The sequence below is a fragment of the Pelodiscus sinensis genome, chromosome 2, assembly GCF_052426305.1.
Source record: "Pelodiscus sinensis isolate ZL-2025 chromosome 2, ASM5242630v1, whole genome shotgun sequence".
NCBI lineage: Eukaryota > Metazoa > Chordata > Testudines > Trionychidae > Pelodiscus > Pelodiscus sinensis.
In genome coordinates, this window is record NC_143053.1 from 260,935,883 (window position 1) to 260,951,015 (window position 15,133).

Here is a 15,133-nt window from a genome sequence, read left to right on the forward strand (position 1 = left end):
GGGCAGGGAGAGACGGAGGGGAGAGATAGGCAGGAGGAGGAGGAGAAGAGAAAGGGAGAGTGAGAGGCAGGAAGGGGAGGAGAGAAAGAAAGAGACAGAGGCAGGAGGCAGAGGAGAGCTGAGAGAGAGGGGGTAGGCAGTAGGAGGAGAGACAGAGAGAGAGAAAGACGGAGCGAGAGAGCTCAGGAGAGAAGACCTGAAAATCCCGTCTTATGACGGACTAATTGGCTAGTATAGTAAGAAAAGCCAAAAAAGAGTCTGAAGACCAGCTAGCCAAAAACCTCAAAAAGTAAGAAAAAAATGTTCTTTTAAGTTCATCAGAAGCAGGAAGATGGCTAAACAACCAGTGGGGCCCTTGGATGATTGAAATGCTAAAGGAGCACTCAAAGATCATAAAGTCATAGCGGAGAAGCTAAATGAATTCTTTGCTTCAGTCTTCATAGATAAGGATATTTGTGAGATTCCCAAACATGAACCATTCTTTTTAGGTGACAAATCTGAGGAATTGTCCCTGATTGAGGTGTCATTGGAGGAGGTTTTGGAACAAATTGATAAACTTAACAGTAACAAGTCACAGGACCAGATGGCATTCACCCAAGAGTTCTGAAAGAACTCAAATGGGAAATTGCTGAACTATTAAGTGTGGTTTGTAACCTATCCTTTAAATCAGCTTCCATACTTAATGACTGGAAGGTAGCTAACATGAGGCCAATATTTAAAAAGGGCTCTAGAGTTGATCCTGGCAGTTACAAACCAGTATGTCTAACATCACTACCGGGCAAATTACTTGAAACTATAGTAAAGAATAAAATTGTCAGACACATGCATGAATATAATTTGTTAGGGGAAAGTCAACATGGTTTCTGTAAAGGGAAATCATGCCTTACTAATCTGCTGGATTTCTTTGAGGAGGGTCAACAAACATGTGGATAAGAGGGTTCCAGTGAATATATTATACTTAGATTTCTAGGAAGCTTTTGACAAATCCCTCACCAAAGGCTCTTAACTAAAATAAGTTGTCATGGGATAAGAGGGAAGGTCCTTTCATGGATTGTTAACTGGTAATAATACAGGAAAGAAAGGGTAGGAATAAATGGAAAATTTTCAGTTGAGAGAGATAACTAGTGGGGACCCCTAAGGGTCTGTCCTGAGACCGATTCTATTCAACTTATTTATAAATGATCTAGAGAAAGGGGTAAACAGTGAGGTGGTGAAATTTGAAGATGATACCAAACTGCTCACGATGAAAGCAGACTGTGAAGAACTTCAAAAATATCTCACCAACTTCAGTGATTGGGCAACAAAATGGTAAATGAAATGTATTGTTGAGAAATGTAAAGCAATGCACTTGGGAAAAAATAATCCCAACTATACATACAGTATGATGGGGACTAACTTGGCTGCAACTACTCAAGAGAGAGATCTCAGAGTCACTGTGGATAGTTCTTTGAAAACATCCATTCAGTGTGCAGTGACAATAAAAACAAACAAAAAATTAAAAAAAAAACAAATAGAATGTTAGGAGTCATTAAAAAAGGGATAGAGAATAAAACAGAGAATATCTTATTGCCTCTGTATAAATCCATGGTTCACCCCCCATCTTTAATACTGCATACAGATGTGGTTGCCTCATCTCAAAAAAGATATTTTGGCCTTGGAAAGGGTTCAGAAAAGGGCAACAAAAATGATTAGGGATTTGGGAATGGGTCCCATATGAAGAGAGATTAAAAAGACTTGGACTTTTCAGCTCATAAAAGAGGAGCCTAAGAGAAGATATGATAGAGGTCTATAAAATCATGACAGGGATGGAGAAAATGAATAAGGAAAAGTTATTTACTTGTTCCCATAACATAAGAATCATAGACTCATAGAATCATAGAATAATAGGACTGGAAGGGACCTCAAGAGGCCATCGAGTCCAGCCCCCCTCCCTCAAGCCAGGACCAAGCTCCATCTACACCATCCCTGACAGATGTCTATCTAACCTGTTCTTAAATATCTTCAGAGAGGGAGATTCCACCACCTCCCTTGGCAATTTATTCCAATATTTGACCACCCTGACAGTTAGGAATTTTTTTCTAATGTCCAATCTAAACCTCCCCTGCTGCACTTTAAGCCCATTACTCCTTGTCCTGTCCTCAGAAACCAAGAGGAACAAATTTTCTCCTTCCTCCTTGTGACACCCTCTTAGATATTTGAAAACCGCTATCATGTCCCCCCTTAATCTTCTTTTTTCCAAACTAAACAAGCCCAGTTCATGAAGCCTGGCTTCATAGGTCATGTTCTCAGGACCTTTAATCATTCTTGTCGCTCTTCTCTGAACCCTTTCCAATTTCTCCACATCTTTCTTGAAATGTGGCGCCCAGAACTGGACACAGTACTCCAGCTGAGGCCTAACTAGTGCAGAGTAGAGCGGCAGAATGACTTCACGAGTTTTGCTTACAACACACCTGTTGATACAACCTAGAATCATATTTGCTTTTTTTGCAACAGCATCACACTGTTGACTCATATTCAACTTGTGGTCCACTATGACCCCTAGATCCCTTTCCGCCATGCTCCTTCCTAGACAGTCGCTTCCCATCTTGTATGTATGGAACTGATTGTTCCTTCCTAAGTGGAGCACTTTGCATTTCTCTTTATTAAACCTCATCCTGTTTACCTCTGACCATTTCTCTAACTTGCTAAGGTCATTTTGAATTATGTCCCTATCCTCCAAAGAAGTTGCAACCCCACCCAGTTTGGTATCATCTGCAAACTTAATAAGCGTACTCTCTATCCCAATATCTACATCATTGATGAAGATATTGAACAGTACGGGTCCCAAAACAGACCCTTGAGGAACTCCACTAGTTATCCCTTTCCAGCTGGATTTAGAACTGTTAACAACAACTCTCTGACTACGGTTATCCAGCCAATTATGCACCCACCTGATCGTGGCCCTATCTAAGTTATATTTGCGTAGTTTATCAATAAGAATGTCATGCGAGACCGTATCAAATGCCTTACTAAAGTCTAGGTATATGACATCCACCGCTTCTCCCTTATCCACAAGGCTCGTTATCCTATCAAAGAAAGCTATCAGATTAGTTTGGCATGACTTGTTCTTCACAAACCCATGCTGGCTATTCCCTATCACTTTATTACCTTCCAAGTGTTTGCATATGATTTCCTTAATTACCTGTTCCATTATCTTCCCTGGGACAGACGTTAAACTGACCGGTCTGTAGTTTCCTGGGTTGTTCTTATTCCCCTTTTTATAGATGGGCACAATATTTGCCCTTGTCCAGTCTTCTGGAATCTCCCCTGTCTGCCATGATTTTTCAAAGATCATAGCTAAAGGCTCAGATACCTCCTCTATCAGCTCCTTGAGTATCCTGGGATGCATTTCATCAGGACCTGGTGACTTGCTGACATCTAACTTTCCTAAGTGATTTTTAACTTGTTCTTTGTGTATCCTATCTTCTAAACTTACCCTCTCTCTGCTTGTATTCACTACGTTAGGCACACCTCCAGACTTCTCGGTGAAGACCGAAACAAAGAACTAGTGGTCACCAAATGAAATTAATAGGTAGCAGGTTTAAAACAAACAAAAGGAAACTTTTCTTCACTCAGTGCAGTGAGCCTCTGGAACTCCTTGCCAGAGGATGCGGTGAAGGCTAGGAATTTAACAGGGTTCAAAAAAGAGCTAGATGGATTCATGGAGGTTAGGTGCACTGATGGCTGTGAGCCAGGATGGGTAGGAATAGTGTCCTGGGACATCTGGAACTGGCCACTGTGGGCAGACAGGATACTTGGCTAGATGGACCTTTGGTCTGACCCAGTATGGCTGCTCTTATGTTCCCTGTCTCTTCCTATTGTTCATCCTTTTTCAGGGGTGTGACTGATTTTATTGCCCCCTGATAGACTGGCAAAATCAAAACAAGATTAATCAGAGCTTTGATTAACTGTTAGGGGCCTCCATGCAGCATTTTTCACTCAGAGTTTTAATGATTTCATGAAGGTAGGAACCGTGAGTGCCTGAATATTTTAAAGGTATCTAAAACGAAAGGCGAGAGAGAAAAAATATCCTTCAGGCTATTTTTGAGTCTCCCAACTAAACCTTCTGGCTCTCTGAGGATCTGTATTGCACAATGTATTTAAGGAGCTACTGTGTGTTTGTTTTAGCATTGCATTGATATTTGCCACATTTTACTTCTAGATTATTATACATTTCTAAATGGAACTGTTTTTCTATGAATATTTCAGAAACAAATATGGTGAGAAAACAGCAGGCAACAGATGAAGAAGACCCCATAGGTAAGATCACAAGAAAACTACATTTATATTTTACACTTATAGGTGCCTCATTTCAGATTTTTCCTGTAAAATAAGGGAAGAAAACTCTGTGTTCAAGATGTTTGCTTCATTTTTCCATTAAAATATCCACTAATTTCACATCCTTTTTGGCTCCGGCTGGCTCTTTAATTATGAACATTCCCATCAAGTACTCCTGAAAGCATCTTATGTAAAAGCACCTTCTGTCAGATGGAGAGTAGCAAATTCATATCACAGGTGACCAATGCTCCCTTTAATCTTTTCTGTCCAAGTACAGACTTTTTCCATTCATGTGTGGAATACATGTTATGTACAGTGAAGCACATGTGAATGTGCATGACCAGAAGAAATACAAACCTAGCTGTAGATGTTATAATAATCATCTGGTCAGCATATGAATCTCTCTTGAGTGGCTGCACAAATGCATAGTTCATAGGGAACAGTGCTGGTGATCTGAGTTTGAATAATCATCTGAAGCAAAAAGCTAGGTCAGAACCTTCAGAAACACACAAGAGAAAAAAATAGTGGTCTAAACACTAAAAGTGGCAGCAGGGTCATACATTGGTAACTTACACTAGTAGGATGTGTCTACACAGCACCCTAATCTTGAAATAAACTACTCAATTTGTGCTATGCAACCACAGGGGTCTCTTAAAGAGATAGCTCCCTATTAAGTGCATGGGTTACACTGGCTTTTGCAGATCCCACAGTAAGAAGCTCATCTCCTCACATGGAACCCTTTGGATGCCTGATTTGGGGTTTCTGGATCCCATTGTTGTTCCAGGAATTTTCTAGGCACCAAGAAAAAAATTATCATATTTTATCTTTTATTTTCCTCCTAGTCAAATCAGTTTTCCTCTACAATACTTCCAAAGTAAGGTCTAGTTTGCATTAGATTTACGTTGAAAGGCAGTTTACTCTAACTCTGCAAGTGCCTATTCTAACATTTTGCTGATAACACTCTCCCACTACACTGTCTTAATAATTTTTCCTCCACTAACAATATAGAGTCAACAATGATGTAGTTAGGTTGACACAGTGTCCATGTGGACATTACATTGTTTACATCAACTGTTGCCCCACACTAACATTTCATTGGTGCAAGCTCTCTTGGAGTGAATGCACACCTCTGACACAAGGACCCAAGTGTAGACCCGTACTAGGGAACTAATAATTGTGACTATTGTATAACAATGTAAGTTAGGTTGATTTAATCGTGTAGTATAGCCATGGTCTAAAATCAATGTCCATATGTATTTTTAGCACTTTAAAATATGTTCTTAAACTAGAAGTATTCTGATTGAATGACCCCAGCATGTCATCTTGAGCCATCAAGCAGCCCCTTTGCTGCTTCACATGCACATTTTGCTCTCCCTGGAGCATCAGTTTGGGCCAGCCCCCATTGAAGAGATAAACTTTATGCTCAGTTTCAAGTGTTGCTCCACCAAAGGAGAACTGGGTATGGTGCACTCCTGAGATAAATCCTGAGTGGGTTATATCTGCATAGGGGTGATCAGAGACACAGTCAGAACCCCAGGTGTAGGTGAAATGAATTTAATATGTATCAAAAAAAGTTGCTATAAGATGATATTTTTAGGAGGTCTTTAACTTGGGAACCTCCTGCTCAAATAACCCCAAACGTAGATAATTGAGCCTGCTCTAGGCCCACAGGAAGCACTGCAAATTTCAATACAATCCAAATTAACAGTGGAATTTAAAGGACTTTAATCAGTAAGTGACTTGCTAACTTAACTATAGCAGAATTGACACTCTATCATTGTGGGAGACTGAGACACAGGTGACACAGCAAAGCTCATGTTAGGCAGGATTGCAACCAGGAAATCTCTGTCTTTGCTTTAATTGCACAACAGCAATCTCTCTGTCTCTGCTGGCCTGTGTTCCCTCTGAAGTGATGTTCCCATCTTTGTTTGGAACAGATTCACGTGGTCGTGGCCAACATGGAGACTCAGAACTGAGACTCGTCCTTGTCGGTAAGAGTGGAGCAGGGAAAAGTGCGACTGGAAACAGCATCCTCGGCAAGAATGTGTTTGAATCCAAACTGGGAGCCCAGGCAGTAACAAGAGTTTGTAGATCCAGCAGGAGGGACTGGGATGGGAAGAAGATTCTGGTGATCGATACGCCTGCAATTTTCAATCCCCAGAACTGTAGCAGGGAAGTTTATCGAGAGATTGGCCATTGTATCTTGCTCTCTGTCCCAGGCCCCCACGTGCTGGTGCTGGTGACCCAGCTGGGCCGTTACACGGAGGAAGACCAGGAAGCAGTGAGGCAAGTACATGAAATTTTCGGAGGGGAGGCCCTGAAGCACATGATCATCTTGTTCACCCGGAAGGAAGATTTAGGGGGCGGTTCACTCAGTGACTACGTGAGCCACTCAGATAATAAAGCTCTGCGGACTCTGATTCAGCAGTGTGGGGGCCGATACTGCGCCTTCAATAACAAAGCATCTGGAGCAGAACAGACAGAGCAGGTCCATGTGCTGATGGAAATAACTGAGAGGATGGTGTGGAAGAATGGAAACTCCTATTACACAAGTGAATTATACGTTAAGGCTGAGGTGATGCTCCATTATAACAATGGCAACTTTGAAGAAAAATGCAGAAATTTTGGAGAAAAAGTGGAACAGCACATGAAAAACCAAAAGGAAGGCACTCTCCATAGAGTATTAAACAGCATTTGGAACGCGTGTTGTAGGGTATTAAATAGCATTTGGAACGCGTGTTGTAGGGTATTAAACAGCATTTGGAACGCGTATTGTAGGGTATTAAACAGCATTTGGAATGCGTGTTGTAGGGTTTTAAACAGCATTTCAAACGCGTGTTGTAGGGTATTAAACAGAATTTGGAACGCGTGGAAAGTTGTGATTGATGTATTTAGGAGAGGATGGAGGTTGGTTGTTTCATTTTATAATTACTGGTTTGGTGAATGACAATAAAACTTTAGGGGGTAGCAGAGTGAGTCTGTACTGTATAAACAACAAATAGTCTGGTAGCAATTTAAAGACTAAGAAAACATGTAGATGGCATCATGATCCCATCTGCATGTTTTGTTTGTCTTTAAAGAGCTACCAGACTGTTTGTTGATAATAAAACTGATTCCTATTTGTTTTCTTCTTGTAGTAGAAATATAGTTTATTAATAATCATAGACAGAATTTCTCTTGATTCCAATCCTACAGCTTACTATGTTATATAGATCATATTCTTACTCACAACTATTATAGAAAAAGACAAATATATCAGTTATGATTAGATGAAGTCATTGAGATTTGTTGTTAAAGCTGTACCTTTTATGCAAAATCAAAAAGTGGCAGTATAATAAATGAGGCAGCATTTCCATTACATCTAATTGTATCAAAACTTCATCATTTAAAATGACATATAATGTATTCTGATCAGGAGTCAGCAGTCAAAGCATAGATTTAAATTTTCCCTCCATACCAGACTTTTTTCACAAACAGAGCTCCACTGTACAATTGCTTAGAATATGAGGTTTGCAGGGTGTCCAGAAAGTCAGCCGCATCAGACTACTTTGGACCAGTATGTGAAAAGCAACATTGCAAAGGTAAGAAAAGTATGTTCTTCCATCATGTGGGTGGGATACCAGGGATCAAATCCTTGGAATTTGTGTTGCAGGTCAGTAAGCATTTAATTGTGGCTTTGATATGCCTGCGAATATGTGCTTAATTTATTTAAATTCATAGTCATCCATATACTCTGGGTATTAAAGGGTAAACACCAGCAGCCTAGATCACAAAACAAGCAGTCTGTCACTATGCAATGTGTCAGGGCATGTGGAAGCCTGGATGAGGCAAAGCAAGAGTGGCAATAGCCCCACCAGCCGTGCCCCTGTTCTCCATCATAAGCCCAACATTGTTATGATCCAGAAGATGCTGCTTTGAGTAAGCAGGAAATAACTCTGTACAAACCCCAAAGTCCTATTACAGTATGGTCCCTTTCAGAGATGCTGACCCAAAAGTTGATGGCCGCTACCCACCACATGGACAGGTACTGAATCAGTGTTAAAATAGTGCAAAATACATGGGTCAGAATTTTTCTGATTAGTGAAGGATGCCATACAATGTAATGTAGAGAACTTCACCATAATATGTTTGTCTGAAGAACTCCCATGTTGCTTCATTGATGACTCATGGCCACATGAAAAGCACTCTTTGTCTGCAAAAGGAGAATTGGCCATAATATTGGGACAGATTCCAAATAAGCCTTGTAAGATAGCACTGTAATCCGCAGACATCATGGGGGGGGGGGGGTCAACTTTTTATTCGTGTATACGGACATAATGGAACATCAGTTAGTAGGAAACCACTACATGCCACTGTTGAGTTGTGTCCCCATGTGAGGCAGCGACAACAAATTTATCACCTATGACAATCCGCATCACGTGCCCATGAACAACCGCTACATGGGGACCATTATCATCGAAATAAAGACAGATCAAAATAAACACGTTTCCTTTAGTTTTGGGAAGGTGATTGTTAAACTTCATTTGCAACCCCAAAAAGTTGAGGATTGAGGAGTGTAAAAAACTACAGGTACCCCTCTGTCTATAGAAACTACCATTAAACCCAGCCTGGTTTTGCTCTCTCAGGATATCAGGATTAGCTGTCATGTACAGGGTGGGTTTAGAGAGCATATTCCACAGTCTTTTTAGAAAAGCCATCCTGCTATTGAAAAGGTTGAAATAACTAAACCCTATATGAAAACAGCTACCAAAAACATAACCAAAGGTGTGGTGAGCCATATGTCTAGTGCTGTAATCAACAAAATAGTATCATAGTAGCATAGGAAGGCTCGGGATTATGGGTGATGAGGAGCCCCCCCACACACCCCTTTAGGCCCTTAAAAAAAAGGTGGCTAGAAGTCACCATAGCCACAGACCTAATACCCACCCTAAAAAGAGACAGCGTACCGTAATCTACAGCAAAAGGGATCTATTTTAAAATGTCTTTTATTCATTGCGGCTCTGAAGTATGTGCCAAGTTAGAGCTGGATCTCTTTCAAATAGTCCCCACTCAAACCAGCATCGAGAACAGCTTCTACGTGGAGATCCCTTACTCTGTCTGCTTTAATGGTGAATGCTCCCCTAGCATTTTTTATTTCGGGACATGGGGATCATTTCTTAGATCTTAACAATACCCTGCTGTACATGTGTTACAAAGTGGTACAAGCAGATGGCTCAGACATGAAAGATGACAAAAGGGTGGCACTAACAAACTATCCTATTGCCAGACTTTTTAATCAGCTGGTTATCACTCTAGGTGACCATCTGATCATCCAGAGCAACAACTGTTACCCTTACAGGCTACGTCTACACTGGCATGATTTTCCAGAAATGCTTTTAATAGAAAAGTTTTCCGTTAAAAGCATTTTTGGAAAAGAGCGTCTAGATTGGCAGGACGCTTTTCCGCAAACAAGCTCCGATCGCCATTTTCACAATCAGGGCTTTTTTGCGGAAAAGAAATCTCTGCTGTCTACACTGGCCCTTTTGCACAAAAGTCTTTTGGAAAAAGACTTTTGCCCAAACGGGAGCAACATAGTATTTCCGCAAAAGCGCTGACAATCTTACATGAGATCGTCAGTGCTTTTGTGGAAATTCAAGCGGCCAGTGTAGACAGCTGGCAAGTTTTTCCGCAAAAGCAGATGATTTTGCAGAAAAACTTGCCAGTCTAGACACAGCCACAGAGCCTTCAGAGAGCTGAATTTGAACTACAGCCAGGATGCCCTCAAGATACAGTTTTCTGAGGGTGGATTTTATAAAGATACAGTTGGAGCCCATGAAAGCACCACATTGGTTGGAGCATGTAACGAGATCTTTGTGCACTGGGTCAGACTAACCAGCAGCAGCAGAAAGCTGGATTTACTGGGACTCTACACAGCAATTTGTTTTTTTCAAGGAAAGCTTTTGCTGAATGGCTTGAAAAGTAAACTCATGTAGCAAAGATGCTTTTTGCCTCATGAGTGGGGGCTCCACTGAGAATTGTAAAGTACATATTATTTCTGTGTCCCTGTTTGTAAAGCAGGTAAAGTATCCTGTAGGCCTCATGGCATTCTGGCCAGCAGCTGTGTCAGTAACCAGGAAAACCTCTTTTTGGGCCAGCTGATCAAACATCTTGTAATTGGGTTTATAGATAACGACGCCTTCAGTGGCAGTTATGTTAAAAAACTCTTTTAACTTCAAACATTAGAACATTAATTTTGTGGCCATATATGTGACGGTGAACAGGTGCCGGCTAAACCACTACAGCCTACATTTGAGTGGAAACTGTTTGAGGAAGTACATGTAACTGGTGCAGGCTACTGGAAAATATGAAAAAGACCATTTGCTCTTGTTAGACAGTGACGAATTTGCCCAGGGTCACACGCTCTTCGCCTTTGATCTAACCCTAGAGTGCACCGATCATTATTCTCTGATTAAAACCGGCAACCTGAGAGCGGAGGTTCGGTTTCCTACAGCAGTGCCCTCTACAAATAACATGATAGTGTACGGAGTGTTTAACAACATGCTGGAAGTGAACCATAGAAGAAACGTCCTGTTTGACTATATGTAACAATGAACACTGGACAGATAATATGTTTTTTATCAAAGGATCCTTCTTATTTAGATGTTTTTCCTAGTGACACGCTCCCAGAGGCCCGCGTGTCCAAAAGGCCATTTGGGCTTACTGTTCACATGCACCCCGGGCCCTGAGGAGTTTTTTTATTCCTACAAAAGCGACAAGGAGTCTTCTAGCACCTTATAGACTAACAGAAGTGCTGGAGCATAAGCTTTTGTGGGCAAAGACCCACTTTGTCAGGTTTACCGGAGCAGTCGAAAGGGGCTTCCCTGTCGACCACGGCACGTCTAGGCTGTCCCGCAGTGCTGGGACAGCTGATCCCCGGCCCAGTGTGGCAGCCATTTTCATGTAAATGAAGCCGCGATAGAGCCATGTAGTCTAAACATACCCTAAGGTGCTACTTGATTCCTACAGTTTCTCCCCAGACTGTAACTTTTTTTCTAAATCTATTATGGCTTTTTTAAACTGTAACTCTAATCGTGTTGTGTTTCAGCAGAGACAACTATAAGACCCTTTAGCTGTGAATTGTTTTTAGTTATTGTATATACTTTTTAAAGAAACCTAGTAGGGGTTTCTTTTTTGATTAGATTTTAAAACTGTACTCTAATGATTTACCAGAAAATGATCACATGGTGGTGCGGTTTGTAAAAGGAAAAATACCACAGGGCCCCAAGTTTGCTTTGAACGTGGTTCGGCATGTCCAGATGTATTTGTCTTGTCTCAAGTGTAAAGAGGTACATTAATAAAGCACACATTTAATTTCGTTTGAGTGTTTTATTTTACACCATTAACCAAACAATTTTCCATTTTTTAGCTGGGACATGATTACAAGAGGTGCTGGTACTCATGGCATTGGCCGGTTTTAGCCCCAATTTTAGATGTTCTTTATTGGTAGCATGACCTACAACAGACGTTAGCGCATGAAACTCCACCAAGGTTTTCATAAAAGCCTGCCACCCCCTAAGAGCCCTCTTGTTAGCAAAAGAGTAAGAGCCTGTAACCCCCTAACTAAGTTAAACACGTGAGACCCCACAACAGCTGCCCCCCGGTACACAAAGCTTCTGTTTTTGGCCCAAGAAGAAACATCTTTATGCAGTTTGAGTTTATTTAATAATATTTTAGCTTTTTCATAGCAAGGATTTATTGTCTCCACCACCCCCTGAACCACAAAATCCATTGGGTTCCCCACAGCTTCAAGGGGCTGAATTTCCTCTGGCTGTCTCGTGTGCTCTGGAACCAAGAATCTTATTTTTATCTTTTCCACTTCCCCCTGCTTGTTCAATCACCAGGTATCTTTGCAGGATGCTTTCGTAAAGTTTAGCCTTCTTATAGTCGGATAAGCCAGATCTTTAAAGAATGCCTTTCATTTCTGAATGCAGTTGGTGGGTGGCTGTAGTTCTGTTACTTTCTTCGCCGCTAAAGGAGCCTTTCAGTTGTTTCAGCTGATGGCTAGACAGGAGGTACATTTTTTCAGCGTGTTCCATTAGCTGTTAGTTATCTTCCTGAGTGAAAAGCTCATCAAAGGACCAATAAAGCCCCCAGCCTGCTTACCAATTAGCTTTTCTTTTTTGAGGGCCAGTCTTTTATTGCTCAGTTTTTTAAGAGTCCCCCGGCTTTTTTTTAGCATGCTTATTTGGCGCAGTTTATGGGGGACTGTCATGAGTCCTTCCCCGCGTGGGGGTAGGGCCTCCCATCTAGGTCCTTCCTTCCGGGGGCCACCAAGTCTTTCTCGCTTTTGAAGCCTGCATCGCTGCTCTGGCGCTGGCCGCGAGTGGAGGGGGACCTGGGCCCTCCCTCTCTCCAAGTCCCAGCCCAGGACCCTAAGAACAGGTGTCTCTGACGTCCTGCTCAACCGGGGGGAGGGGCGGGGCTACTGCCACAACTCACCGGTCCCCGGGTCCTCCTTGGTCCCGTCCTGGGCTGCTTCCTCCTCTCGGGCCGTCCACTGGTCCTCCCCGCCAGATCCTGCAGTTATCCTCACCCCGTCCTGGTGGGCCGATCCCCCAACGCTGTACCCGTCGGGTCTGGTCTGATCCCAGCTGGTCCGGGGTGGCTACGTCCTGCGGTCCCGGTTCCCAACCTGGGTGGTCCGGGGCAGCTACCTCCCACAGTCTCTTGGTCCCAGTCCCTGTTTCCCTTCTCCCAGCTGGGAGCTCCCTTTTGAAGCCGGAGCCCCTTTCCCAGGACGCCTGCACATGTGTTTGCCGGTCCTTTCGCCTGTCCCTTGGCGCACCTACTGGAGAGTCTCCCGCGCCTGCGCCGGAGGCCACCGCCAAACAGTCTCAGCAAACCCACTCGGGTCTCGCGGCACCCGGGATGTCCGGTGCCCGAGTGCGGGCATCGGGGCTAGCCTCGGTGTTGCATAAATTGCTAGTTTCGTCCCCTGGAGGCTAGTTCAATTTGCCTCAAGAAGAGAGTCACACTTTCAGGCTGGGTCCAACGCTATTTTATTGTTTGCAAACAAGTTCGGCTGAGGAGCTCAGTGCTCAAAGCAGGGTCGACCTTGAGCATCGCCTGAGCTGAAACTTTTATAGATTTCACATTCCTTCTGGTCAGCGTGTCGCAACGTGATTGGTCACTGCAAGTTTACTCAGTTCCCTGGCAGAAAGTTTAGCGGCTTCTAAGACATGCGCAATCAGCTAAATGATACGTGCTGTTTCGAGCTTAAGCAATGGAGGGGAAGAAGCACACTTCGTTTTTACTACATCGGCAGTTCCCGCCGCCCCGTCACAGGGACGCTGAGGGCTGTTTCTGAGATAGCTGCTAGCAGGTTATTGGAAACCATGCAAAGGATAGCTTTTCTGTGCTGAGGATTGGCTTTTATGAGTAGCTTTAAAAGAGCCAGGTTTCTCTGCACACGTCTGGACATGCTTGTTAGGGGCTTGCTCTTTTGTAAAACTGTCCATTTTTATTAGTTTTTTTTAAAGATGTATACCCAGGGCCAGTCTGGGGGGAAGAGCCCTGTTCTTAGCCTGTAGGCCTTGGGTACTGAAGCATTTAAATTCACCCATAAGGCTTTTTGTGTCCTCAAAAGGCATCCTCAAAAGCCTCCAAAAAGAATGTGTTTTACTGGGGTACATTTGTCGGGCCTGAGTTGTGATTTGCAATTTATCATGGAGATTTTTTAAAAGAGCCATGTTGTTAGTATTTAAATAAATCGTTCAGCTATTTTTCCCTGAAAAAAATGTTTTGCACAAAGTGCATAACACTCCAGTTTCTGTGCTGTATGTACTTTGTAAAGACTTTTGATTTCACCACTTTCAGAAGCAGACTCCACTAGGCCATCTAAAATAACCATATTCGCTTTATTACTAGTAAAGTATTGTTCATCAGTCAAACTATCTGGTCATCCTTCCATAAATGTGATTTCCTTGCCCACATTTTCCACATGAGGAATTTCAGAACAGCTTTGAAATCTACAGATCACAGCTAGAGGATTCTCTGCATCTTGGGGTCTTCAAAGTATTTGAAGGCTTCACTATCTGAGATCTAGGTGAGAGGATTATTCTGGGAGGGGTGGGTGAGATTCTGTGGCCTGCACTGTGCAGGGGGTCAGACTAGATGATCATAATGGTCCCTTCTGACCTTAAAGTCTATGAGTCTATGAGTCTTTTTGCAGGGTTTACTTTAATCTTATTTAGATGCAGGCACACACCTTCTTTTTCTAGTACTCTCTAACATGCTGTGTTTTTTTCATTTAATCTGTATGCCAGCGAGGGAACCCTGAGACCTCTTTTTTTTTTTTTTTTGGCTCAGGTGCATTTTAATGTGTAACCCTTCTGCCAGGCCGAGTAAATAGCAGCAAGGGCCGGGTTCAGTATCTAGGGGTCTCCTCCCAACGAGGTAATACAACACCAGATTGAGCCCCCACCCAGTGACTTGGGAAATCTTACATACTCCTCTGGGTGCCTCAAAAGAGGCAATTCTTCCCCTCTCACAAGCACAGAGCCTCAGTATAGTAGCAAACCTTTAATAACATGAGGTAACCGACATCTGCATTAAATTGGGGAAACACCACAACTCGGATTTACCGACCAAACATGAGCAAAGGCCCTCCCCCCAGCCACAAATCCCCCCAAAGTCCCAAAAGTCCAACACCCCAAAAGTCTCTGCACTGGGTTCGTGCCGCCCCAGGGTTCAAAAGTCCACCCGGCAGGGTTTCACCATCCCAACCTGGAGGGGTGGGGGATCGATGCACCTTACATGGTACGGTGGTGGCTCTGCC

General features: G+C 42.9%; 1 pseudogene; it reads left to right on the forward strand.

The window, feature by feature from the left end:
- Window positions 1-4,256: 4,256 nt before the first annotated feature.
- On the forward strand, window positions 4,257-10,902 carry LOC102454919 (GTPase IMAP family member 3 pseudogene; annotated as a pseudogene).
- The last annotated feature ends 4,231 nt before the right edge of the window (window positions 10,903-15,133 follow it).